We start from the raw sequence: 27,626 nt of genomic DNA, 5'->3' as shown, positions 1-27,626 counted from the left end.
GAGAAATGGTTGAAAAAACTCTGGAATTTTTAGGCTGAACCAAAATGAGAGGCCTTTCAAACATATCAAGCCTATGGGTGCAAGTAGGTGTTTCCTCTGGGGTTTCAGGGGATAAAGCTGGGACACAGAGAAGGATATTCTAGAAAAGCCTATGTCACTTCAGCATAAAGGAGAACTTTCTAACACTGAGCTCTCTAGCAGTGAACAAGCCCTGGGAAGTGGACAGCTTCGTAAAATAGGGAGCACTCCATCAGTTCCTGGATGGCGCCATGTCAGCACTCTCTAGAAAAGTGTCCTTCTTGGTCTCAGAGGCTGTACCCTGTGTCCACTTCACCTCTAGAAGTCCACGCCTCACTCTTCCTCCTCCAGCCCTAGGCTAGGCCTCTGGGGATCACTCAGAGCAGAAGTGGCTCCCTACATCTCCATGGGCACAGGCTGATGGGAGGCAAAAGCTAGGACAGACATGGCAAAAAATGAAGGTAAAAGAAGATGGGTCCACTGGAGTGTCTGGTATTGTGACAACTCACATGGAAGGCAAAGACTCAGTGTGGATGGAGAAGACTGGCAAACTCAAACTCAAGTGGCAGGAGGCTGTGTCTCCAGGGAAGGAAGTATGAAGTCTAGCCCTCAGAGTAGTCACTTTGCAAGTCCTGAGACAGATAACATCACCAACACCTGACCTACTCCATGTAGAAAGTTGCAGTTGGGGTATAATGAACTCATTTAAGATGTGGACCGGTTTTACGAATTACAGCAAACTCTTGGTGAGATCCACATTCTTTCCTTTAGATATGTAGGTCAGCACCCTGTTGCCCCAGTTACATACTTTATCTTAAATTAACCCTCTATCATACATTAAGGAAAAAACCTCTATCCATACTCTATGAAAAACTACTAAGATCTCAGATTAAAACAGAAGTATAACTTCGGACTCTATCTTCTTATCAGCATTTACGTGAACGCTGGTATTCAGTTTACTGTGAACTTTGTGATTCAACCACATCGTCAATGTTATAACCATTTTATCTAAATCTCTCTGAGCAAAGGTGGTGGGTATCAGCTTTGCCCAACAAAGCATCTTGCTTACATCAGATGATTAGTGATACTTTTACAAAGTGAAAATCATGGCACAGAATCTGACCGAAAGTCTTTCACAGTCTATTCCTCCAAATGATGCTACTTTTCGTCCTCAGTTAATCAAGGTTTACCCACACGTCTTTTCTCCAAAGACATTTCTTATAATTGATACCCCTGTAAAACCAGATATAGTTAGGAATCCATATGAAATAAGATCAGACTTCTTTCTTCCACTATACTGAGCAGTTACGACTTTGTCAGGTGCTAGGATGGGGTTTAGGAGCGCAAAGGTCACTAGCTCTCCATCAGATGCTCACAGTCCAGGGAAGGAATTAGGCGTTTGGCAGTTCATTCTCAGACTGTGAAGAGAAGTGTATGGGAGCCCAGAGGAGGAAGTGCTTGCTCAATTTGGGCATTAGGAAAAGTTACTGCTGGAAAGGTACATTGGAAAGGAATCTTGAAAACCAGATAGGAGTTCAATGCGCATACTCGAAAGGAAAGCACATTCCAGAAAAAAAGAACAGCTACAGTGTGTTGGACTATGTAATCTAAAGAACAATAAAAAATAACCCTGATGTTTCAGCTGGAGAGCAAAGTAGGGTGAGGGCCATGAAAATTGTCATCTGATATCTGGGGACAACCTGACTAGGCATTTGCTTCTCCCATGTAGAAGATACTATGAGAATCAAGGGGAATGGGGTTCCTACAAGAGTGTACATTTTAGGCCGGCCTGGTGGCTCAGGTGGTTGGAGAGCAATGCTCCTAACACACATGGTAGCCCATGTGCTGCCATGAGCGGCCGGGGGCCAGTGTGAGTGGCCAACAGCCAGCAAGAGCTGCCATGAGTTGCTGTGAGCGACGGCCGGCGACCGACTGCCTCAGCGAGGGGGAGCGCAAGGCTCATAATACCAGCATGGGCCAGGGAGCTGTGTCCTATACAACTAGACTGAGAAACAAGGGCTTGAACTAGAGTAGGGTGGGGGGGGGGAAGAGGCAGAAGAAGGGGGGAAAAAGAGAGTGTATGTTTCATTTAAATATATATAACAACATTACGAAAACAGAACTATACCAAGGAAACTGGCTGCCTTGAGCTGGCAAGTTCACATCATAATTATACAGTTTTGGGGTCAGTTTGGTTCTAATTCTAGCTTTGCTCATGGTAAGTGCGTAATAAATAGTAGCTATGTATACTGTGAGATGTCGAACCTACCTTCACATAGTGAGTTCCAACATCACACCAGTTGTCTCATGCTCAGGGTAGGAAGGTGGACGAGAGACCACCAAAGGTCCCTCTGAGCCTGGGGCTCTCATTGGATTGATTCTGCTCATTTCTGATCTGGCATTATTCCCTCAGCTCACTAGGAAAGACACTAAAGAAATGTCTATTGAAAACCTGATATATAAATATTAGCTATCATTACTATTGTTATTATACTTTCCTCTGACTAGCTTTATCATCCCTGGTTTTGTTTTATTCCTGTGAATGAGAGAGAGAGAGAGAGAGAGAGAGAGAGAGAGAGAGAGAGAGAGAGAGAGAGAGTGTGTGTGTGTGATGGCATGCAAATATTCTTGCAAGCCAACTCAAATCCTTATTAGGATATAGATAAAGTCATAAAAAAATGAAAAAAATAACATTCTACAGTTTATTATAAATGCCACTGACAACAATAGCTAACATTCACTTAATACTTATTAAGCATCAAACACTATGATAGACCTTTTGTATACATTATTTCATTAATTCTCACAAGAACACTACAAGGTAAGTACTAATATTATAATCCCCATTTTATAGATAAGGATATTGAGCCTTACGCGTAGAAATATCAAGTAATTCGCTCCAGGTCCCATCTAAGCAGTGGTCTAACCTAACGATGTTGCAACTTAGCCTACAACAATCTCATATTAATGGGTATGTACTCTCATATAGTTTCTTAATTTCAACACTGAGTGTTTTTATTTGAATCTTAAATATTGGGACTTCAGAAAACAAAAATAAGACACTTCATCTAATAAAAAGGTGGTAACACTGAGTTCACTTGGACTTAATCTGACACTTTTGGACACTGTTGAAAAGGGCCCGACAGTAACTAGGTCATGTTTGATGAAATGGTCTTTGATCATCAAATTAACATTTCCAGCATTCTCATCTGATGTATGATTCTATTCATATGAAATGTTCAGCATGGACAAATCTAGAGAGGCAGAAAGTAAAATAGGGTTTGCCTAGGACTGAAGGAGGAAAGAAGGAAGAGTGGAGACAAGGTTTCTTTTGGGGGGATGAAAATGTTCTACAATTACATTATGGTGATGGTTACACAATTCTGTAAATACACTAAAAAACACTGAACTGTACACTCTAAAGAGATTAACTTTGTTATGTGTAAATTATACAATATCAATAAAGCTGTTAAAAAACAATTTCCAGGGTGCAGTATCAAGTGATCTCTAGTCACTCCACATGGCTGCTGTCTTCCAAAACAAACATGGAAACCAGATGTGCAATAAATAAGCCTGTACTCAAGAACAAAATGTTCGAATAACAATGATAAGAATAAAGGCCATACCTGTGAAGTTGGAAGTTTTCCTTGGAAGCAGTAATGGGCCTTCATCCTCTTTCTCAAATGTCATTAGGTAAGTGCTGAATGGTCTTAGCTTTTGATTTTTACCAACTCAAGACAAATGGAAATATAATTTCATTCATCATTACTAAAAGGTTTTTTTTAGGGCCGGCCCGGTGTCTCAGACAGTTGGAGCTCCGTGCTCCTAACTCTGAAAGCTGCTGGTCCGATTTCCACATGGGCCAGTGGGCTCTCAACCACAAGGCTGCCAGTTCAATTCCTCGACTCCCGCAAGGGATGGTGGGCTATGCCCCCTGCAACTAACAATGGCAACTGGACCTGGAGCTGAGCTGCGCCCCCCACAACTAAGACTGAAAGGACAACAACTTGACTTGGAAAAAAGTCCTGGAAGTACACACTGTTCCCCAATAAAGTCCTGTTCCCCTTCGAAAAAATAAATAAATAAAAAAGGGTTTTTTTAAATTTTTTTGTCTTTTTCTTATGTTTTAGTTTTGTTTTTTTCTTTTCATCATTACTAAAATGTTTTTAAATGAACAGAATGTAATATTAGAAATAACAGCAATGGGGGAGTCAAAAGACCTCAAAAGGCCCAAAAGGCTCCAATCGAGTCAATTAGAACCTTGTGGCTGTGGGGACACAATCATTCTGGGCTTCATCTGTAAAATGAGGATACCTACACCATTTATAATCTACTAAAGAAAGGAGTCAGCTACTCTCAGATTCTCTTCCATCTTCATTATTCCAGTAAAATTGAGACAACATATTGTTTCAATATGTTGACTTGTTCCTTTCTAAACATCATCAACTGCTTACTTAGATCAAGTAAGCATTATCAAGATCCATTGGAAATCCACAAAAGTGTCTTTCCAGGACCGATGATTCAAGTATTTAAGTTAGCTTCCTCACACATCCCTTCTTAAATAATGTACCTTATAATTTGATTAGCTATAACATCTGACGAAAATTTTCAACCTAATGCATAAAAATCAAGACAGTTTCCTAAAATACTGCACAAATGCAACCAAATAATGCTGTCCAAAGCAAAAGTATTCTCTCCTTTATCAAAATTGATCTTGCCTCAACGCTAACTTATAATTTCTAATATCTTTTAATTTTCATTGTAAAATAATAAATTCTTCTTAAAGAAAATCTTAAATTTACAAACTATTTGAGGAAATTAAAATCATTTTTTTAGAGCCACTACCTTAAATAGATTATGGGTAACCTTAATCTACTATTAAATTTTGGTATATCTTGGTCTCATTTTTTTCTCTCCGTGAGTAGTTTTGTTTTTTTCTAATATAAATTAATTATGTTTAAAGATATTAATATGTAAAAAAGTGTAAGAAGAAAATATAAAGTACCAGAAATTCCCACCTTCAAAATAATCCCTAAGCACTTGTCTTATTAGGGAGACCACTTCATGGATGGTGTAGATGTCTGACCACTGTGCTGTACACCTGAAGCTGAAGCTGAATAATCTTGTGTGTCAACTAAATTTAGTATATATATAGTCACGGGATGTGCAGTACAGTATAGGGAATAGAGTCAATGAAATTATAACAGTATATGTCAGAGGGGTAGTAGATTGGAAGAGGGGGATTTTTACTTTGTGAGGGATGTAAACGTCTATGACATTGTTTTGTGCACTTGAAACTAATAAAAATTAATTAATTAATTTAATAAAAAGCAAAAGGCAAAAAGTAATAACCCCTAAACCCCTATTAACTTAAGCTGACCATCCTTTCTGCTATCTCCCCAAGCATCACACAGAGATAGATGTACTTTAAACACAGCCAAGTCTGTGAAGTACAAATAGTTTGATAGCCAGTGTTTTAACTTAAAGATCTATTATCACCACTTCCTACCATAAGTAAAACCATAATAGTTACATAATGGTCCATCATCCGATTTTCCTCTACTACTGTATGTTTTGATCATTTCCAACGTTTATGATAATAAATGATGCCTCGATGAGTATTTTATTTTTCAACTTAAAGCTTTTACACTCCTGCCTAAAACATTCCGATCTTTTGCCCTACACCTTATATGATTTCTTCTATTGGTTTTAGGAAGAGAAAGTGCTTCCCCACTCAAAGTTCAGAATTTTTATTGTTTGACTTCTTTCCTTTTTTTTTTTAACTTAGCTCCTTAACTACGGGCTATATTTTTATATATTTTAAAGATTCCAAACTTATTTGTCCCTGTTTAAGTTTTAGACAAATCTAGAATAAGTCCTTTGCCCAACATTTTCAATTGCACATTTACGTTTTCAAAAGAAATACATGGTTCATATTCTTGGCATCCCACTAAGTCTCAGAAAGCCGTCAGGAATGACAAAATAACCGGAACTTTGATTATCAGCAGGAAATCATACTGGGCAAGAATGAAGAGGGCCCTCACGCAGGCCAAATTCAAGCTAAACAATCAGAAAGTCCAAGTTTCTGGCCTTAGTGGTTTTATTCTGTCAGCCTTAAAAAGTCTCAAAAGTTCCAAGATTAGTTTATGTAGTTCAAGACAGTTTTCAATGCTGTGGGCTGGCTTATTTGCTATGTAGACTGGTCACCACTGGTCCATTTACTATCCACAGCCAATCTCTATATCCTGCCTTTGTTCACCAGAGTCTTGTCATTAGTTACCACAGGACAGGTGAGAAAGCAGAACACAAGCTCACCCCCGACCCAGTAGAAAAAGGACACAAAGGACAATTCCTTACTGATTGACAGGCGTCAACAGAAGCATCTTTGAGCCTAAAGAGCAGCACAGACGTCAGTATTTAAATGGCTGTTTCTCATTAATAATATCAGATTATATTCCTAAAAACATCAACTTCTCGTGTCAATTTTTTTTTTTTTTTTTTTTGCCAGTGTGGAATGCCTCTGAAGCACAACACTGGTATTGCTGCTTATTAGCTACAATGACTTGGGACAAATTACTAACCTTTCTGGGACAGTTTCCTCAATTATAAAATAGGGTTAATAAAGGCAATTGACCTCTTAGGGTTGTTGTTGAGGATTAAATAAGAGGCTTAGAACAGCACTGCCCTTAGGAAATGTTTTTTAAGTGCTAGTTATTACTATTACTCTTACCACTGCCTCTGCTACTCCTGTCATAACTATTATGACCATCACCCCCAGAAATGCCAGAAGGCGAAACTTAAATTGGGTTCTTCAGAATGAAAGGGGAACAGAAGAGGTTTGTGGTCAAAATCAGTCCTGGAGTAAAAATCTGTCCTCAGCCTTTGCAACCCCACTAGGAAGTTAGTATTTACTGTCATTACTAAAATAGTGAATTTTCAGGGTAGATGGCATCACAATCTCCCCCACTTTCTGTCCCCACTTTCTGATACCCAAGCGTAAGACCCATGCACACTGGCACCTTCAGTGAGCTGGGGTAAGAGCCTAAACCCAGACGTTAGGCAAAAAGAAGGCTGGGGTGGCACTGTTCATTGCAGCCACCCCATGAATCGACAAGGTAGAAACTGCAGATCAAGAGCCAACATCTCCCAAAACATATACAATGAAGATTAAGACCATGGGCGGGAATGAGAGTGATCTAGGGTGTGAGTGGAACTGACACATAAGTGAAAATATATCAAGGTTCAGCAAGCAGAAAACCCATTTCTAATATCACAGTTATTCCTCCCTTATTCATTTGTTTCTTCAGAGTACTTATCTTCTACTGCCATTCAACTTCCCCAGTGTTTCAGGTTTGGGCCAGTTCAAGTTGAAATAATTTATAAATACGTAAGGATTTGTCTCCAACTTTGAAACTAAGATTCATTTGAAAAGAAAATAAGGATCACAAGCTTCTGGATCATCAACCAGGTTCATAAGCCTTCTGAGATTAATGAGACATCTAGAGTACTTTGAACATCAACAAGAAAGTATGTTAGATAAAAATGAATCAATTCAAAGCTTCCCTTAAAATTAGAGAAAATGAGAAAATGCCGTCTTTGATTTTTGCCAATAGGCAGAGATGTAACAAAACTAAACCAGTCCAACACAATGAGAACAAGAATTGCAATGTGTGTTCCAGACCTAGAATCAGCAGTAAGATTAGCTTATTTTATCTAGAAAGTACAGACTTTGAACACTCCTCAGTCTTTTTGGCCTCACGTTTGAAGAAAACTATTTTAATGAATATTCTTTGGGAAAACCCCCTCAAATTTTGTGTTTAGGGAATTTCCTCTCGTAGTCTATCCTTAGCCTCATTGTTTATTTCTATCAGTGGTATTTTGCTTTGTTATCATCTCTAGAAGAAAAGGCCGTGAAGGACTTGGGAACACAGAAATTGAGATCTACCAGACATAAATGAGCTTTATGGGAGCTTTTGAAGACTTTTACCTGTGCGAAATAAGTACAAACAATCAATGATTAAAATGTCTTCACATTGTTCTTTACAATCATCGGGCGGGTGGCTACACTCAAATTGACAATAGTCTCCTTTTAAACTTTAATAGCATGTAATGATAGCATATATATGCAGTAATAGCATATATTAAGCAGGTCATAGCAATCTTTGCTTTTTTTTGGAAAGCTAAGATGACCTAGTGAATTTGCTGTCAAAGAAAATATCTGCAGAGGCAAGGGCAATAATGTGTCTATACAATTGTCTCGGGGGTACACCGTACAGCAGTTTTATAACCCTGAAATGGCATGCAGCCAAACTTTACAACGTCAGCCTCAGGAGAAATGGGAAATGGAATCCTTAAAATTTAGCAAATTACCTCAAAGATTTTTTGTTTTAAGATTTTTATTAAAGTACAGCTAACATACATTATATTAGTTTCAGGTGTACCCCAGAGTTATTCAACATTTATATACCTAAAGAAGTGATCACCATGATAAATCCAGAACCATCTGACACCATACTATGCTATCACAATATTATTGACTATATTCCCCATGCTGTGCATTACATCCCCACGATTTATTTGTTTTACACGTGGAAATTTGAACCTCTTATTCCCCTTCACCTTTCCCCCCTTTCTTAATTTTTCAAGTACAGTTGATGTTCAATATTATTTTGTATTAATTTCAGGTGTACAGCATAGTGGTTAGACATTTGTATAATTTAAGAAGTGATCCCCCTGACTAGTACCCCCCTGGCACTATACATAGTTGTTACCATATTATTGACTATATTCCCTCTGCTTCACTCAATATCCCCGTGACTATTTTGTAACTAACCATTTGTACTCTTAATGCCTTCACCTTTTTCACCCTGCCCTACAAGCCCTCTCCCATCTATCACCCCGATAAATCTAGTACCCATCTGACACCATACAGGTATTACAATATTATTGACTATATTCCTTATGCTACCCCCTACATCCATCCATGACTACTGTGTACCAACCAATTTGTGCTTCTTAATCCCTTCTCCTTTTTCATGCATCCCCAACCCCACTCCCATCGGGCAACCAACAAAAATTTTTTTAAGCACCTATTTCTGTCTCCCTCCTCCCTCAATTTCATTGTTTTAAACAGAGGAGAACATGAGAGAACAGACCCTTTCTGAAACACTGTACTTCCCAGCGGGGGGAAAAAAAGAGGAGACTAAAATGGTAGTAACAGAAGCAGAGTAGCATATTTTAAAACACTAGTACATTACCTTGAACTAAAGTATAGGTAAAATAATATAAAATCAAGTACATTTCTTGAAGTGGTGTAAACTGTAAAACATCATCAAATTAAATGCCTCTTATAGAACGATTTCATGCTGGATTGCTTTGGTGACAAATTAACAAAGGTAAAACTGCTCTCTAGATCTTTAAGTTAATGCAATTAAGGGAGATATACTCATGATACTTAGTTTTATTAACTTAATTTCATTTTATCACTATTAGCAATTCTTTCATGTCTAACAAGGCGCATTCCATTTTTACAGTCATATACACTCCTAGAGTAACCTCGGACACTGAGGAATCACTTAAGAATAAAAACAGTGACAATTAAGGAAGGAATTCAGTCTAGCTTAATTCACCATAAAGTCTGCCCATATCAGTTGTTATGCAGGTATTTCAGGGGGCATTCTAGAAAAAGGCCAAACTTTTCAAAGAGGAAATTAAAGTGATATTCTGGTTCATTGTAACTATAAGGAGTAGGCCCAAGGGAAAACCAGGCATCAGGCAGGCACCCACAAGTGTGGGAGGGATAACAACGCTATTTAGGGCACGAAACATTGATGCCTGATGTTAAAAAAAAATAAAGTAAAACCAACTGTGTATAAAATCATAGTTATGCCTAGAAGATTTAATGGGAGGACATAAAGAAAGTAATTCTGAAAAAGGAATCAAAAATGCTTACAAACAAGTACAAGTCTCTAGACTACAAGTCCAACACATTTATGTCATTTCTTCTTGGCTTCCACTTGCATTTCTGAGGCTCAAACCATGGATATATTATAATGAGAATCATAACCCTCAAACCTCCGTAGGATCAACGAACTCACATTGTTTTCTGAAAGAACGCAGCCACTACACAAACGCTGCGCTGACTGTCATATCACTGCCCCATGAGCACAGAAAGAAAGTCTAACACATGCAACAGAAAGTTCAAAACACTATGTACTAACCTGGTGCCCCTGTGAAAACAGTCGCTTCATGTTGCTTTAAAGAAAGAATCCTTACTATGAAACTAATCTCCAAAGCAGCTGATAGTCGAGAGGGAAAAAATAAAAAAAATAAATAAAAAAATAAAACAGGAAAAAAAAAAAAAGCTTGACTACCCTGGGAATCCACATACGCAGGAAAAAGCAGTCCGTTCCCAAGCTCTGTTTTTGGCCACCTCCCTAAAGGCAACTTAAGTCATAGCCAAGCCCACAAAGCACTTTAGCCTATAAGCTTTAGTGATGAACTTGAAACCACACCCCATATGTTAACTAGACACTGGGCTCCTGTGAGAAGTAAAACCCACAGACAGAACGAACTGAGGCTTCAGGCGTGGGTTTTGTACTTGCTGCCCAAGAAAACACAAACTTAAATTAAGAGAACTCTCCCTTCAGACACTGCAGAATACAGTCTCTCCTCCTCCGTTAGGGTCATGAATTGAGTTTTATATTGTAATCCAAGTTGGGTGTGGCGGTAGAAGACACAGCACTGCAAGTTCACATTGCATTAAGAGGGACACATGAAGTCATTGTTTCTGAGAATCAATGTCACATACTATGAGTATATTCAGACTTATTTATTTTGGCTAGCATTTAAACAGCCTAAAACCTCATTAATCACTAAAATCTAAGAATTAATTTAAGTTCAAGAGGAAAATGTATCAAAGAACCTGTAATTTATGATTCTGATTTGGTGTCTGTAAATCTGAAAATCACTCATAATTCAATCTCACCATCTCCATTTAGTTCATATTTATAAGATAAAAAAGATTTGCTGTAGTTTTTTTATAGTTTAAAATGGAACTTAATATGACTCACTATGGTTTCAAAGTAAAAAGATTACATTTACTTTTCATTCTAGAAAAATTTATTTGGTAATTTCCTAAGGCATTTATATCTTAAAACAGTCAATAATGTTCCAGTATATTGCTTATGAAATAATAAGAATCCATGCTCTTCTTTTTAACATAAAGTGTTCACAATATACACAATTTCCCCCTAGTTTTCAACTGTAAGAACAGTTTTAATTCTAATAGCTACATTTCTATTTCATTTAAATAAGATGTATTTCACATAATGGTCAAGGTTTCCTAACTTAATTGTTTATTGTAAGCTTTAAGATCAAACCCAATATTCCAAGAAAAATTTGATTCACTTGTTGCCAAATAGATTTACATGTTTTTCTGGTAAAATTCAAGTTACTTAAAACCTATGAAACGTAAGCCATTAGCATATTAGCTCAACAAGACTCGGCAGGTAAAACCCTGAGATTCCCTCAGATCTGACACTCACCACGCCTGCCTCCCTCAGCCACTCCTGGGAGTGGGTAGGGATTACTTTAGAATGAGTCACCTCTGTGAGAAAACCAGCCTCAATGCACGTGGCCCATGCCTTTTGAAAGGAGCCAGTACCCCACCTGGTGGCAAATCAAAAAAAAAGCCTGTACAGTTAAACCTCAGGGGTAATATTACATGGATGTTGGAAGAAAAACAAAAAGGAAGAAAAGGATCGATTAAGAGCACATTAATGTCACATACAATGTGTGGCAAAGGTCATGAAAAGCTGTTTCCCGCAACAGTGTAATATTTCTAGAAGATATGAAAATACTCATGCAAAAAGAAGTAATTACATTCAAACCCATCTCTTTTTAGTGCAGGTCTGGTTTGCAAACATATGTGATAATTTGCAGTCAAAGAGAAATCCTGATAAATATTGATCCCTTCTTTACTCAAAGAGCTGCAAAAAAAAAAAAAAAAAAAAAAATCCTGTGAAGTCAACAAAACCTCTGAAACAGGGAAGAAACATGGAAGTATTCCCAACCCAACTTGCTAACTACTGGTGGGACAATGTCTCCATCTTTCTGTTAAATGGCTATATTCCCAGGAGTTTTCCTACCTTTCTATCAAAAAGTATTTCCTTTAGTATAATTTGTAAACATATAAATTATTTCTGCTAAAATCAATGCCCACTATCAACCTCAATGGAGATGAAGAACAGCTAAATATTGGGTTCCAAATTACACTACAGTCTTTTAATAAAACACCAGCAAAAATTAAAGTATCTTTCAAATGAGCCCAAGCCACACTACCGAAACTAAAACTAATAATAATAGCTAATATTTAAGTAAGCTCTTACTATAATATAGGCCTGGTTCTAAAGTGCTTTGCGAGTATTAACTCATTTAAACCACTGTGATTGTACCAATTTTACAGGTGATAAAAACTGAGGCACCTAAAGGGTAAGTACCTTGCCAAAATCAAAAAGCTAGTGGTGGAGCTGGGATTAGAACCCAAGCAAGCTCAGCTCTGCAGTCAGTGCTTCTTACCACGTAGTTTAATAATTCTGTCCCCTGAGTGCATACCACGAGTAAAACCCTGCAAGACTCTGGTCAAGTACAAAGGAGGGGAGACAGTTGGACAAGAACTGCTCTGTGGACAGACCTCACGATGGTGCAGGCTGGGAATGGCTTTCCAGCAAAGCATCCACAGAACTGAGACCTGAAATGATATGGCAGGTAAGGGACCCCCAGGTAGAGGACATTCACTGGGCCTGACAAAGCCGAGGGGAAATGGGGAGCGGGCCACTGGAGGGACCACAAGGAGCTTGGGGAGGCGAGGGGACCTGTAGAAAACAACACTGGAAGGGAGGCTGCAGTCCTCCGATGTCACATCATGGAGGCAAAAGAATGTCACCAGGAGATTTTAAACTAGAAAGTGACAAGATGTGCATGTTGGAAAAATAAGTAAGGAGGAACTGGGCTTTCTAGGGTGAGTAGAACTTTAGGAGAGATTCCAGGTAAAGGGAAGGGCAAACCAGTGCTTTAAAATTTACAAGTTTAGGGCGACCGCTTGGCTCAGTTGGTTAGAGCGCAGCGCTCATAACACCAAGGTCGCTGGTTCAGTTCCCACATGGGCCAGTGAGCTGTTCCCTCCACAATCAGATTGAAAACAACAATTTGACTCCAAGCTGATGGGAGCTGGAAAAACACACTGTTCCCCAATAAAAATTTAAAAAATAAAATTTACAAGTTTACACTTTCCCACCCTTTATCAAGGAGGCAGGGACCGTAATCCTAGCAGCAGCAGTGCGTCCAAGCTCCTGTGCTCAAGCAAGATTTGGGGCCTGAGCCACTCAGGGGTTGTTAATGCCATCCAGAGCTGGGAACACAGAAGGAAGAGTTGGCTGGTGGGAAGAGTGGAGCTGGGAGGGCCAAGCCAAGGAGCTGGCTTTGGAGGCTGCGTGTGAGGTCCTGTGGGCCATCCAGAGAGGATACGCAGGGAGCGGCAGGAGATCCAGGTCTAGCACAGAACATCCACACCTAGGAGTCAGTGCACCCCAAGGGTGACTGCAGCTGGAGTGCAGCAGGAGGGCCGAATGATTGTATCCCAGGAGAGCACACAGCATCAGAGGAAAGGGCGAAGTGTCAAAGCAAGGTGTTCCTGGGGACCTCACAATGAATTCTGGAAACGGGTGGGGAAATTTGTCACTTTAATTTTTACTAACCTCTAAATGAAATTTAGCATTTCTTCAATTATAAATTACAACAATCCACAGTAAAATTAGCCATACCTGTGACTTGTCACAAATAGCTGTCTTCACATCATATTACAGTTATTGCAACTATCGCAGAGCACCATTTCCACTCAGTACTACTTCAAAATTGTAGTAGTTATTAGACATGCCACTAGTTCTTGGTATGTAATGCATTGAAAAAGGATGTATATTACAATATTATATTTTTTGGATCTTGATAACTAGCAGTGTAATTGGTTTCCCTTGTAGTACTATGCATTCTAATTTTATGCATTTAAATTTATGCATTAAACATTACTTCGAAAAGGAATTCAATAGCTTCACTAGAATGCCAAAGGGGCCCAATGGCACACACACAAAAGCGTAAAGAATATCTGATTTAAGGAGTTGGGGAGAGAAACCCACAGGATATTCTTCTACAAAATGCATTCAGAAACGGAGGGACCTAGGATGAGATGACCCACGATTCAAACCCAGGACTTCTGACTTGTGTTCTTTCCTTTACCAACTCTACACCCTAAAATAATAAAAATAGTAAATGTTTTATTTGTGTCAACAGAGAGTTTTTACATGGATCAGCTCATTAGCTCATCAGAAAGACCCAGAGTAGGAAAAGGCAGACACTCACTGCCTGAGACCTCAGAGAAACCACCACCTAGGAAGACACCGGTCCCAGGGGGTGGATCATGGCATCTGCCACCCCACTCTATGGAGCCATAATCATGAGCACAGAGGAGTGCAATGAAGAGCCACCAGCCCTTATAGCACACGAGCTAGCACCTGATCAGGAAAGGAAGGCACAGTGAGTGAAGACCCTAACGAGTGGATTCTGCCTTTTGTCAAGCTTCCAAGTGCAGCCAAGGCAACAAGTTATTTGGATACTTTGCTCAAAGCCCTTTGAGTTCTAATTGGCCATCCAAGGTGAATTATAAGAATTACAATATTTCAACTGTTTAATTTTCCCTTGGCTATAACCAAAACAGAAACCTTACTTAAGCAATGAGTTTGAAATTAGATAGACAAGCTGAAACAAGGAGCTCTCTGTTCCCTCCTCTCTGTGCCCACCAATTGGCGTGCATTATTTAATCTATGACCTGTGTTGCCAGGGCTGCATTAATGACAGTATGGCTTATTGTCTTCACATCCACTCCCTATTCTGCAACATCTGTCATGGCTCATATCTGCGTTTTATTTTATCTTGTTCTCTTACTTTTACAGGGTCATTTTCTTAATTATTATAAGTTGCTCTGAAATCTATTAACCCTCCAAAAGGTAACAACATTTCGCAACTTGGTAACAACAAAAAACTGAAGGTACAAGCACAGACATCTTTTTAGGTAACTACAAATTTACATAAAATTATATAATTAAAGCAAACTTCATTTCATGGTTGGCTAAATGACCTATTTTATATATATATGTATATATATCTATATATATACATATATATGTATATGTATATATATCTATATGTGTGTGTGTATATATATATGTATATATATATATACACACACACATATAGATATATAAAACCTGATCAGTTCACAGATTACTTTGGCCCCTTCTCACACAATACGTGCTTTCCTTTTACAAAATAATGAGAATGTGGCTTTAGATGACTGAAGTGAAGATTCTCTTCTGAAAAACAGTTGAATATTTTTTAATATGCATTTTAAAATGTAAATTATTATGTTTATTGATTGGTCTTGAATTTCCAAGTTACTCTATTCTTTAATAAAGAGCCACAGTGAAAATTGTCACTTGGCTCTAGTCACAGCCACCTAAAAACTACAGTAAGAATTCCTGTGGGTAAAAAAATTAAGTTCGACAGAAGACGGGGTCCTCCTGCTGTGGCCTCTCCGTGGACACATGAACTTGGCACATTCACCCACTGAACATACCCCAGAGGGTAACGCTTCTCCCCCTAAGGGGGGAGAAAGGACTAAACCTGCAGCAACTAGCCTGTGACACATTACCTTCTTTCCTAACCACCCAGAAGCACTTCCTTCCTTGCTTACCCAATCTAAGTACGGAAAGGCTTCCTGTCAACCTGGCAGTTCTTGTAGCCTGAAGACACTTGGTTTCATTTCTACCCTGTTTTCTTTGCACAGCTCTCAGTCTGCTTCCTCAAAAGAACTCTCTCTCCAGCCAAACTAATTCAATCCATTTTCAGCCCCCTAGCTCTTCGTCCCTGTTGGGTGTGTGCCACTGCCTTACCTGTAATGCCCTTCCCCTCATGGCCAGGAAAGGATTAAAATCTTCCCCAGCATTTCAAGGGGCAGCCCAGACCCACGTCCTCCACAAAGCCTTCTCAGACCACCCTGGTTTTAAAAAATCGCTTTTATTCCTCACACCTAGGACAATATCATCAGCAAACGCATCAGACAACCAGTTATGCCTGATGACCTTCTATTGTTATCTGGATTGGTTATTTAAATATGCTATGGCATTCACTTTTCATATACTTATACTCTATTTCCTCCAACTCAGTTATCAAATACCTCTGAAATTGAACACTGTAAAAATGCATATACCAGGCAAATCCAACTTTACATAGCATTCATATCTGTTTGTTGATTGATTATAATAAATTTAAATCATTTACATTATTTCATAGTAATTATAATAAGAACAACCAACACTAGCACCACAATATCTTATTATATCCAATATCATATTTGACATTCACATCTGCCCTATGCGGTAGATACCATTATTTTCCCTGTTTCGCAGATGAAGAAAATAAGGCCAGCAAGGTTAACTTACCCACAGTCATTCAGTCAACATATGTTTATTGAGCACCTACTATGAACAGGCATTGTTAACAGCATTACTGATTCAAAGCAGAGAGCCCCTATTCTGGAGCTTATATTCTATTAGGGGAGATAGACTATCAACAAATAAAACAAATAAATATCAAACCAGATAATGCTAAATGCTAAGGAGACAAAAGGACTGCAGAGTGACAGGGTGGGGGACACACTCCTTAGACAGGGTGGTCAGAAAAGGCTTCACTGGGGGATAACACTTAAGCAAGGGAAGGAACCATGTAACTATCTGGGGGGAAGTTTCCAGGCAGAGGAAACAGAGACTGTAAAGGCCCTGAGGCCAAACCAAGCTTGGCGAGTTCAAGAAAAACAAAGAGGGCAGTGTAGTCAGAATACGAAAGAAAGTGCAACAAAAGAGGATGAAGTCAGAGAGCAAACAGGGAGGTCTGATCATGTACGGCTTTGTAAAAGACTGCACAGGTTTTTTTCTCTCTAAATGTAGGAAAGAGGCCCTGCAAGGTTTTAATCAGGAGAGTGAAATTCTGTGACATTTAAAAAGATGACTTCAGTGGTGTAACCAAAGGATGAACTGAGACAAAGCAGATTATTAGAAGGATACTGCAGTAGTCCAGATGGGAGGTGATGGTGGCTTGGACTGGAGTGATGGCTGAGAAGTGGACAGAGCTAAGATAGATTGTGAAGAGAGAGACAAGTGGCAAGGAAAACTCTATAACTGACATGTGAGCAACAGGGAGAAAAGTCCCATTACTGAGCTGTGGAATACAGAGGGTGGTAGGGAATAGGGAGGAGCAGTATGTTTTGGGGGCAAAGCAAGAGTTCCATTTTGGATGGTTTAAGTTTGAGATATGTTTTAGATACCCAAGTGAGGGTCAGTAGAAAGTTGGTATATAAGTCTGGGGTTTGGATATTTCAGTCTAGGATTCGGTACTGAGATATAAATTGGGAGTCTGATGGCATTAAACATTGGCTTTCAATAACATATTTACACCATTTGACTGAGAATGGATAAAAAAACAGAAGTCTGAAGATTGAGGCTCAGGGCTCTCTAACATCTAAATGTCAGGAAGAAGAGAAGAATCCAGCAAAGGAGGCCAGAAAAAGTTCTACCAGTGACATCAGAGGAAAACCAGGACGGCATGGTGCTAGAGAAGCCAGATGAACAAAATGCTTCCAGGATAGCATGACCAGTTATGTCAAAGACAGCTTAGAGATGGAAAAGAAGAAGACTGAACTGACCATTGTATGCAGCAATACGGAGATCACTGGTGACTTTCAAGCAGGTAAGAGTGGTTTCAGGGGAATTTTGAACACAGAAACCTAAGTAAGCAGGATTCAAATGAGAATGTGACTGCAAGATGTTACTGAGAGAAATAAAAGAATTAAATAAGTGGATATACCATGTTCATAGATGAAAAGATTGAATATTGTTAAAATGTCAGTTATCCACAAATTGATATGTAGATTCAATAGATCACAATAACCTCACTGCACTTTTATGTAGAAATTGACAAGTCAATTCTAAAATGCGTACAGAAATGCAAATAACCTAGAATACCGAAAGCAATCATAAAAAAAGACCAAAGTTGGTGAACTTACACTACCTAAATTTAAGACTTTGAGTAGTAAATCTATAGTAATCAAGACAGTCTGATCAACAAATAGATCAATGAAACAGAATAGAGAGCTTAGAAACAAACCCATACTTATATGGTCACTTGAATTTTCACAAGTTGACAGAGAAATCTAACAGAGAAAGAAAAGTCTTTATAACAAATGATGCTAAGTAACTAAATATCTACATGGCAAAAATAAATAAATCTCATCCCCAACCTCACACCATACACAGAAAGTTAATTTAAGATGGATCATAGACCTAAATGTAAGAGCTGAAACTATAAGGTTTTTAAATATGACACAGAAAGCAATGAACATAAAAGGAAAAATTTGTGCTCATCAAAAAGACACCCAATGCACTGTTTTGTACACCTGAAATTTAAAAAAAAGACCCCCCCTTAAGAAAATGAATAAGTAAATCATAGATCATAGCCTGGGAGAAAATATATATAAATCATACATCCAACAAAGGACTGGTATCTAGGATATGTCATGAATGCCTACAGTTCAATAAAGATAAAAGATTTGGCCAGATACTTCACAGAAGAAGATAAACTAATGACCATTTAGCACATGAAAAGGTACTTAATGTTAATATTCATCAAAGAAATTTAAATAAAAAGCACAATGAGGTATCACTACATACCCAGGAATGGAAAGGCATTAAAAAGACTGAAAAACCAAATGCTGGCAAGGATGTAGAGCAAATAAAACTCTCATACACTGTTGGTCAGAATGTAAAACAAAACACCCATTTTAGAAAATTTTGTAGAAGTTTCTTAAAACACTAGACATACATCTACCCTATGACCCAATCATTTCACTCCTAAGTATTTAGCCAAAAGAAAAGAAAACATATATCCACAAAAAGACTTCTGTGTTTGTTCATGGCAAGTTTATTCATAATAGCCCAAAATGAGAAACAGCCCAGGTATCCACCAATAGGAAAATGAATAAACAAACTGCTGTACAGTCAAACAATGGAATGATTACAATAGAAAGGCATGAATTACTAATACACATGATATGGATGAATCTCAAAGACATCATGCAATCATGCAAGTGAAAAAACTTATACCAAACAGTGCATACTGCATGATTCAATTCTGATAATCTTCTAGAATCATTAATAATATATGGTAGGCAATATCGAAACAGTGGTTGCCTATGGCAGGAGATGGGAGGGTGGGCTGGAGATTGATTGGAAAGGAACATGAGGGAACTTTCTGTGGTGACGGCCATGTTCCCCACCTTGATAAGGGTCTGGATTGCAGAGGTGGTGTATGCATTTGTCAAAACTCTGAATGATTCATTTAAGATTTGTGTACTTCAGTATAAACAAAAATTTACCTTAACACTAAACTAAACACAACTATTTAGGACAGAGTGTACTGATTTGTTTAAAATGTATCCAAAACTAAAGAAGTTGCTGCATATATACACAATGGAATACTACTCTGCCATAAGAAAAGATGAAATACTGCCATTTGTGACAACATGGATGGATCTTGAGATTATCATGCTGAGCGAAATAAGACAGACAGAAAAAGTCGAGAACCATATGACTTCACCCATATGTGGAATATAAAACTGAAAGCAACAAAGGAACAAGAAAACAAAAAAAGAAAAAAAACCTCATAGACACAGACAATAGTTTAGTGGTTACCAGAGGGTAAGGGGGAGGCGGGTGGTAGAAAAGGGTAAAGGGGATCAAATATATGGTGATGGAAGGAGGACTGATTCTGGGTGGTGAACACACAATGGGATTTATAGATGATTTGTTATAGAAATGCACACTTTCAACCTATGTAATTTTACTAACCATTGTCACCCCAATAAATTTAATTTAAAAAAATGTATTAAAACATAAGATGGGTTGATGAAAGGATAGAGGAATAGATAGATGGCAAAGTATGTGTGAAAGCAAATAAAACAAAACATTAATTGTAGGGTCTAGGTGGTCGTTCTATGGGTGTTCACTCTAAAATTCTTTCCACATTTCTGTATGCTTGAGAATGTTCATAATAAAATGTTCGGCAGGGGAAAGAGTATGAGGTAAGGAATTGCAGACAGCAAGAACAGACAACTTATTCAAAGGGCTTTGCTTTAAAGAGGAACAGAGAGGCACGGCAAGGCTGGTGGGAGACAAAGGATGCGGGGAGGGTACTTTTAAAGAAGTAAGATACTATAAAATGTTTGAATAATAAGACCGATCCAGTAAACAGAGGAACTTTGACGAAGCTAGTGGGAGCATACTGTGGGTGCAGAGTTCTGAACAGGCAAGAACAGAGGATCTGGTGGGTTAGGGGTGCAGCCCTCAGCCAGGAACACACACAGTTCATCCACAGCAAAAAGAGGAGGTTCGGGAGACGGAATTATGGGTGAATGCAGGAGGATTTGGTGGTGGGGAGATGAGGTGCTTCTCTTCTGACTGCTTTAAGTTTCCTAGGAAAATAGGCAACACGATCATTCGCTGAGAGAAAGACAGAAAAGGATGTTGGAAGTTTGAGCAAAAAGGCAGAAGTACGAAATAGTCACCTGGGAGAGTGAGAGAATGAATTTACTAGGGAATGAGGTAGGGCTGCCAGAGAGTGCTGAGTGTCAATGGAGGGGGAAGTGACCAATTTAATGTCATCAGGGGTGTGCATGTATGTGTGTGTGTGTGTGTGTGTGTCCCCCAGGTATACTCAACTGTTTGGAGGAAAGAGCAGAGTTATGCCTGTATAACCCTGATTTTTAACCAGCCTTGGGTTTTGCAGGAGAGTAATATTGAGGGAGGAGAGTGGACCATAAATTATAGGGTCAGTAGAGAAGGGGAATTAGAATACACATGGCACTGATGAGAAGCAAAAAGGGAAAAGAGTCAAAGAATTAGAGGTAAAATTGTTGATCTGGGGATGTTAGAAGGGAGCAGAACAGTTGGTGGTTGTTGAAGCTGAGATTTGAATCCAGACGTCTGACTCCTAAATCCATCCTCCTAAGTAACATGCCGACATTTTCAGCACTTCTGGCCTCTATAATTCTTTGTTTGGGCAATTTGTGTACCATTTTGGCCTTTCCAAGACTCGAAGGCTATTTACCCTCCTGTTCTTAAAAATAACTTTTATAGAAGTGTTCTTTGTTTTCATGGAATGGGAAGTATAAGACATAAAAGCTGGTGTGCTTTTTCATCTTAACAAATTGGCTACAAGAGAAAAATTTACTCTCTTGTGTCTCAGCGCATTCCTTTTTTTGTATATTTCCTGCTCCTACAGAGAACTTGCTGCTATTTGGAACAAAACAAATACCACATTAGGAGGCTCTCAAGAAACTAGATTCAAAGTAATTATTTCAAGATAATTTATTTTAAAAACATTTAAGCATTAAGTCACCTCTCTCTCAAAAACAAGATGCTAGCACCCTTTCAGGAGTGCAGAATTTTAGAAAGAGAGTGCACTGGGTATTTCAGAAAGACACCACAGTCTCAATGGCATTTTAAGACACCACAGTCTCAATGGCATTTTAAGACACCACAGTCTCAATGGCATTTAAGTACTACAGGGATAAAAAAAAGAATATTTTACCTACCAATAAATGATCCTGGGCTACTTGGAGATAATAATTTCTCAGAACAAATAAAGGAGTATCCTGGTCTTCAACAGTCCCCAGTGAGTTTGATTTCTAGCAAATGTGTAAGATTCATTCACCTCTGGCTGAATTAATGAAAGTGAGTTTCTGAAGCTACAAAGCTGAAGAAAAGACACAGGAAGCTAGAACCAAGGAGTAGTGACTCTGAACCCTTGGGGAAACAGCTGGTCAGACAAATCTTCCACCCCAGAGTCCTGTTTATCCAGTGTCGGGGTTAACAAAGCAACTGAGTTACCTAAGCAGTTACTTGGGTCCCCAGTGCTCAAGGAATTAGAACAGGATAAGAAATTAAAAACACTAACAATATGGGGCCAGCCCGGTGGCTCAGGTGGTTGGAGCTCCATGCTCCTAACTCTGAAAGCTGCCGGTTCGATTCCCACATGGGCCAGTGGGCTCTCAACCACAAGGTTGCCAGTTCAATTCCTCGAGTACCGCAAGGGATGGTGGGCTCCGCCCCCTGCAACTAAGATTGACCATGGCACCTTGAGCTGCCTCCCGGATGGCTCAATTGGTTGGAGCGCATCCTCTCAACCACAAGGTTGCCGCAACTGGACCTGGAACTGAGCTGCGCCCTCCACAACCAAGACTGAAAGGACAACAACTGGACTTGGAAAAAAAAAAAAACTATCAATATCTTTAACATAACTGAATATTTTTTAAGAATTCAAAAGGCATTTCAGAATCTCTTATGCCTGAAAAAGCAATGTAATCATAAATTTGCAATGGATTGCACTATAAAAATTGTAATTTGGGCATCAATATTGTTTGAGCTTCTGCGTTATTTGATTACATACTCAAAACACAAAAGAACATGTCTATTATATGAGATATGTATATATATATGTATGATAATATCTCAACCTGACAAAATTTCAACTAGATACATGGGAATTCCTCTATCAATTCTCGTTTCTCATGCAAATATTCTAGCCAAGCAAATATATCTTATGGTACACGCAATGCTTTGTAGTTATGTGTCATGATAATTAACCCCCTTCATTAATAGGTCTTCATCACTTTACCTTCTAGGCTCTGTCCACCCATTCTTTATTAGTTCCTTGTACGTTCACTGAATTCATCCATCCAGCCATTCATTAAACAAATATTTATTGAGTGCACAGCTCCCGCAGAGAGCCAGGCACCCAGAACACAATGGGGAATGAGAAAACACAGTCTGAAGAAGCTTACAGTTGAATTCTCCTGCCAGTCACTGTTCATTCTGCATTTCCTCCACTAGCCTCCCTCTGAGATCCCCAAGGCTGTGTGCCTGTACAAAAGTGCCCACTAACAGACAGGAACCTGGCTGGGGTGTTCCTGATTCTATACAGTAAATTAAGATGACTAGTGAATTTCCTTCCTTGGGATATGGTAATCTGTGTTCAGCACAGACCTGCTTTCCGGATTAGTTATACTGAAACGGACTGTCTGCACTGACCATTTTCTCCTTCTTTCTTGAGATCAAATTACTTTCCCTTGGCATCGCCTTCAATATTTTAAATAAATACCTGGGTGCCCCCAAGTGGCTGATGCTTCTCTCACACTGCAAAAGATGGCTGTACAAAAAGCAGCACCCAAGAAAAACCTCACAGCGGTAGGATTAACATAAGAGAAAATGTTACGGATTTATGCACCAGCAAAGGCATCTAAAGTTATTTTGCATATGTTATAACTCATTTGGATATCAACATACCCAGAAAATAAAATTAAGGACATTCTCCCCTTTTAAATGTTCATAGGGTGGTACCGTGTTTCCCCGAAAATAAGACCTAACCAGGAAATAAGCCATAGCATGATTTTTCAGGATGCTCATAAAATATAAAATAAGCCCTACTGCATCTCTTGGAGCAAAAACTAATATAAGACCTGGTCTTGTTTTCAAAGAAATACAGTAGGGCATATTTTATTTTATGAGCATCCTGAAAAACCATGCTAGGGCTTATTTTCCAGTTAGGTCTTATTTTCAGGGAAACGCAGTATGTATGTGGGGGATAGGTATAAACAAGACAGGTGATGCAAGGTAAGGGCAAAGCCTCCTGGGAAGCAGCAACTATGTTGTGCCTGCATTCTCAGCTGGGAAAAGGGAATATTTTTTCCCTGATAATTTGATGAAATTCAGATAACATGAGAATTGACTGAGTTTTTAAAACATGAAAGAATTTTTTTGTTTAATATTTGATTGTCAGCCTCAAGAACAAAATGAACCTTTGTGTTTGTGAGTTCACCTGCATTTTCTCTTTGTAAGGACTGAAAAGAGGCTATGTGGACTCGTACACTGCTGAGATGGGTGACAGAGAAACAGGATAATCAGTTTATCAGCTGCCGAGAAAACCAGGCCAAGTTCACAAGCTACCAATACCAGGGACGTGGTAGGGATGGAGTTTGCCTAATGCATCAGATTCCTGGATCACTCATACACCTGGATTCGTTCACTTAGTACATTAGGAAATCAAACGGCTTGCCTCTGGTTTTCTAACCATCTGTGTCTCATTAGCTTCCTAAATAAAAACCAAAACCAACATACAAATACAATACAGCAATAAAGAAAACAAAATAAACTTTTATTACACAGTTTTTAATTGTTCTAAAGCCTTTTTATGTCTCCTGAACACTGACGCAGGAAAGTATTGTCAAGATGATGACGAAATTCAGTTCAGTCCGGGAGCAAAGGGCTTTGATCCATTGGCTGATCTGCGGTTCTCTGCATTTATAAAAACACATTGCTGCCGATGACAGTTTAAGAAGACAAAGAAGAGCCCTTATTACAGTTGTTTATACACTTCTATTGCCACGTCCAATGATCTGTTTGTACTTAAATGCCCTGCTGTCATTACAAGGGTTGGTTTGCATCCATTAAAGAGACTGCTTATTGAAATTATATTCCTTTATTCCAATATCTACCGAATACCTACTATCTGCTCTGCACTGCTAAGCACTAAGGATTCAAGAATGAGTCAGACAGACACTGTCCTCAGAAAGCTAGCAGACTCATGGAGGAGGCAGCCTACATGGCCCCCCACCAGAAAGATCCTTCGTACAAACAGAGCTGTGCATGGAAGTGCCATGCAAACGTGGAGAGGGGCAGAAGTGATTCAGCATGCAGGGCAAGTGGGTGGTCAGAGAAGACTCCAGAGAGGTATAGGATGTTTCTCTCTATAAGTGGACAAGGGAGAAAGGGCGTCCTATGCAAAGAGCCCAAAGGCCGGAGAGCACAGGCCATGCTCTGGCACTGAGAATCCCCGCAGAGAGAGCAAGAAAAACAGGGCCTGAGAGAGGAAGAGGAGGAGAGACAGAGAGGATGTGTGGGATGTATACTGAAGAAGCTGGAAACAAAGTTGAAGCATCATGCAACAGACACATTGAGAAGGGTCTTGCTATGATCTGAATGTGTTTCCCCAAAATTCGTACGTTGAATTCCTAACCTAAACAAAGGTTTCATATTAGGAAGTGGGGTCTTTGGGAGGAGCTTAAGTCAGGAGGGTGGAGCCCTCATGCATGAGCTTAGTGATTTATAACAGTCTCCAGAGAGCCCCCAAACCCCTTAACAGTGTGAGGACACAGTGAGAAGAACCTGGAGATGAACCAGGAAGAGGGTCCTCACCAGGTGACAATGCAGGCACCAGGATCTTGGACTTCCAGCTTCCAGAAGTGTGATTAATAAATGTCTTTTGTTTATAAGCTGCCCAGTAAGCAGCATGTTATTAGAACAGCCTGAACAGACTGAGACAGAGCTTGAATGCCACGCTAAGGAGTTTTAGATCCCATCTTTGGTGATGGGGGGCATAGAAGGATCTAAACTACAGAATAACACAATCCAATCTGTGTTTTAGAAAAGTCATTCTATAAAGCTGGAGGCAGCAAATGAGCAATATTCTAGTATTTCATGAACTAAGAGCCCACTTGGGCAGGGGCCACAGCAGAATTACAAAGGAGGCACTGAAGAAGAAGTTAGTCACCGGCTGAGTTAGGGCACAGGGAGGCAGGAGGTTCAAAGATGACATTTGTTACTTACCCAAGGAGGTTTTGCAGTGAGAAACTAGCCTTACCTAATTATCATCCACAAATAAAAACAGAGGGTACCAAAAAAAGTGCACACATATTAAGAAAGGAAAAAATTGTATTAAAATCGTAATACAACGAGTGACGGTAGCATTCATTTGGTTAACACCATCTTTCGAGTAAACATCATATTACCCATTGCTACGTAATTCAACTTCGAAAAGTTATACATAGATAACATCTCTTAAAATGTGTATACATTTTTCTGGCATTCCCGGTATATACCAAAAGATCTGGAGTATTTATTAACAAAATTAATTTCTGGTTGCATAAGGAACCATATAAACAAAATTCTATAATTCACACCATTTTTAGAACTTTCATTCTTGCACAAACTATGGCACCAGACACGGTACCAGACATTGCACTAGGGAGAGTGCAGCAAACAAAACAAACTATCTGCTTTTATGGGGTAGGGGTTGCTGCAGTAACAAATAACTATATAACATATGAGAGCTCAGAAGAGATAGAAAGCAGAGCAAAGTGATGAAGCAGGACAGGGTTCTATTTCAGAGCGATGGCCAGGGAAGTCCTCTCTGAAAAGCGATATTTAAGTAGAGATCCGAAGGAACTAAGCATGCAAACCATACTGCAGAGGGACCGCTTCAATTCACATCTCACTAACTACAGCGACATTCACTTCTCAGAATCTGCATCCACTTCTAAGAGCTCAGCCATTTGACTCCTATTTGCTGTGAAACTAGCCCCTTCTGCAAATTCATGGTTATGAGACTCAACCACCAGTGGCTTCATGCCTCCCAAGCTTACAGTGAAGACGGCATCACGAAAGCCAACAGAATGACTTACCTGTCTCTCCCCCCACCTGACCACAAGGTTGCTAAGTCTCATGTGACTTGGGACTGCTTGTCCCTATCACTGAGTTTGACACAAAGTAATGGTCCAATAAATACTTGCTAAACAAGTAAATGAAAGCTTTGACTTTGAATTACATTCAAGGGAATAATATACTTAAATTTGGTAGAAAATCCCATAATGAAGGCCTTATGTGTATTCTCACAAAATTAAGACCAAAAGTTTGCAACTCTGCCCTTACTAAAAGTCACCAATTTCTCTTTTCAAGTGAATTTAAACCAGACAACAGAACTAAGTTTTTCCAATTCTTCACTTGTCTTAAGACATTCACATCTATATTCAATATAAAAGAATATAAAGTTATGGAATTAGTGGTAATCAATGCACAACTTTATGAGTATACTAAAAATCACTGAGCTGTACACTCTAAAAGGGTGAACTTTATGGAACGTGAATTATACCTCAATAAACCTATTATTAAAAAATAATAGAGGACTCTCAATAAAAGATGAATGAGCATCTGAGTGTCATCACAAAAACAGACTTGCAGTGCTACTAACTTTTGCTTTAATTACAAAAGCTATTATTGGTTTGAATAAAGAATAAAAGGGTCCATTCATATCTCTGTATAAACAAGACAAAAAAGTGAAAATGAGAAAAAAAATCTATGCTATTAAAAAACTAGGCATCTTACCACTCGATTAAAAACAAATTTTAAGTTCTGTTAACTTTGATGAGTTCACATCGACTGATGAGCCTCAAAGCTCTTTACTTATGAAAACATCAAAAATAAAGTCTTAGCTATTTGTGATAGACAGAGAGGGAAAACAAAGCAGTGAAAAAACAGTTAAAAATGCACAATACCAGGTCCTTGTTTTAGCCACCAATCACCGTATCAGTGTACCATCTGCCAGAATATCAG

General features: G+C 39.0%; 1 protein-coding gene across 7 annotated transcripts in view; it reads right to left on the bottom strand.

The window, feature by feature from the left end:
- PLD1 (phospholipase D1) overlaps positions 1–27,626 on the bottom strand; it is a 183,659-nt gene that overhangs the window by 138,013 nt on the left and 18,020 nt on the right. For 2 of the 7 annotated variants that reach the window (XM_081072792.1, XM_081072796.1), the window contains exon 1: positions 10,239–10,462. The exons of 3 other annotated variants lie outside the window; for them this stretch is intronic. The gene's annotated coding sequence lies outside the window, so the exon portion shown is untranslated. Of the gene's footprint in view, positions 1–10,238; positions 10,463–27,626 lie in introns of those variants that run through there. 2 more of the 7 variants (XM_081072798.1, XM_081072794.1) reach the window with 2 other exon arrangements.

This window comes from Rhinolophus hipposideros (genome assembly GCF_964194185.1).
Source record: "Rhinolophus hipposideros genome assembly, chromosome: 2".
NCBI classification, from domain to species: Eukaryota; Metazoa; Chordata; class Mammalia; order Chiroptera; family Rhinolophidae; genus Rhinolophus; species Rhinolophus hipposideros.
Note: the sequence above shows the minus strand (reverse complement) of the source record. Positions and strands in the feature narration are given on the sequence as shown.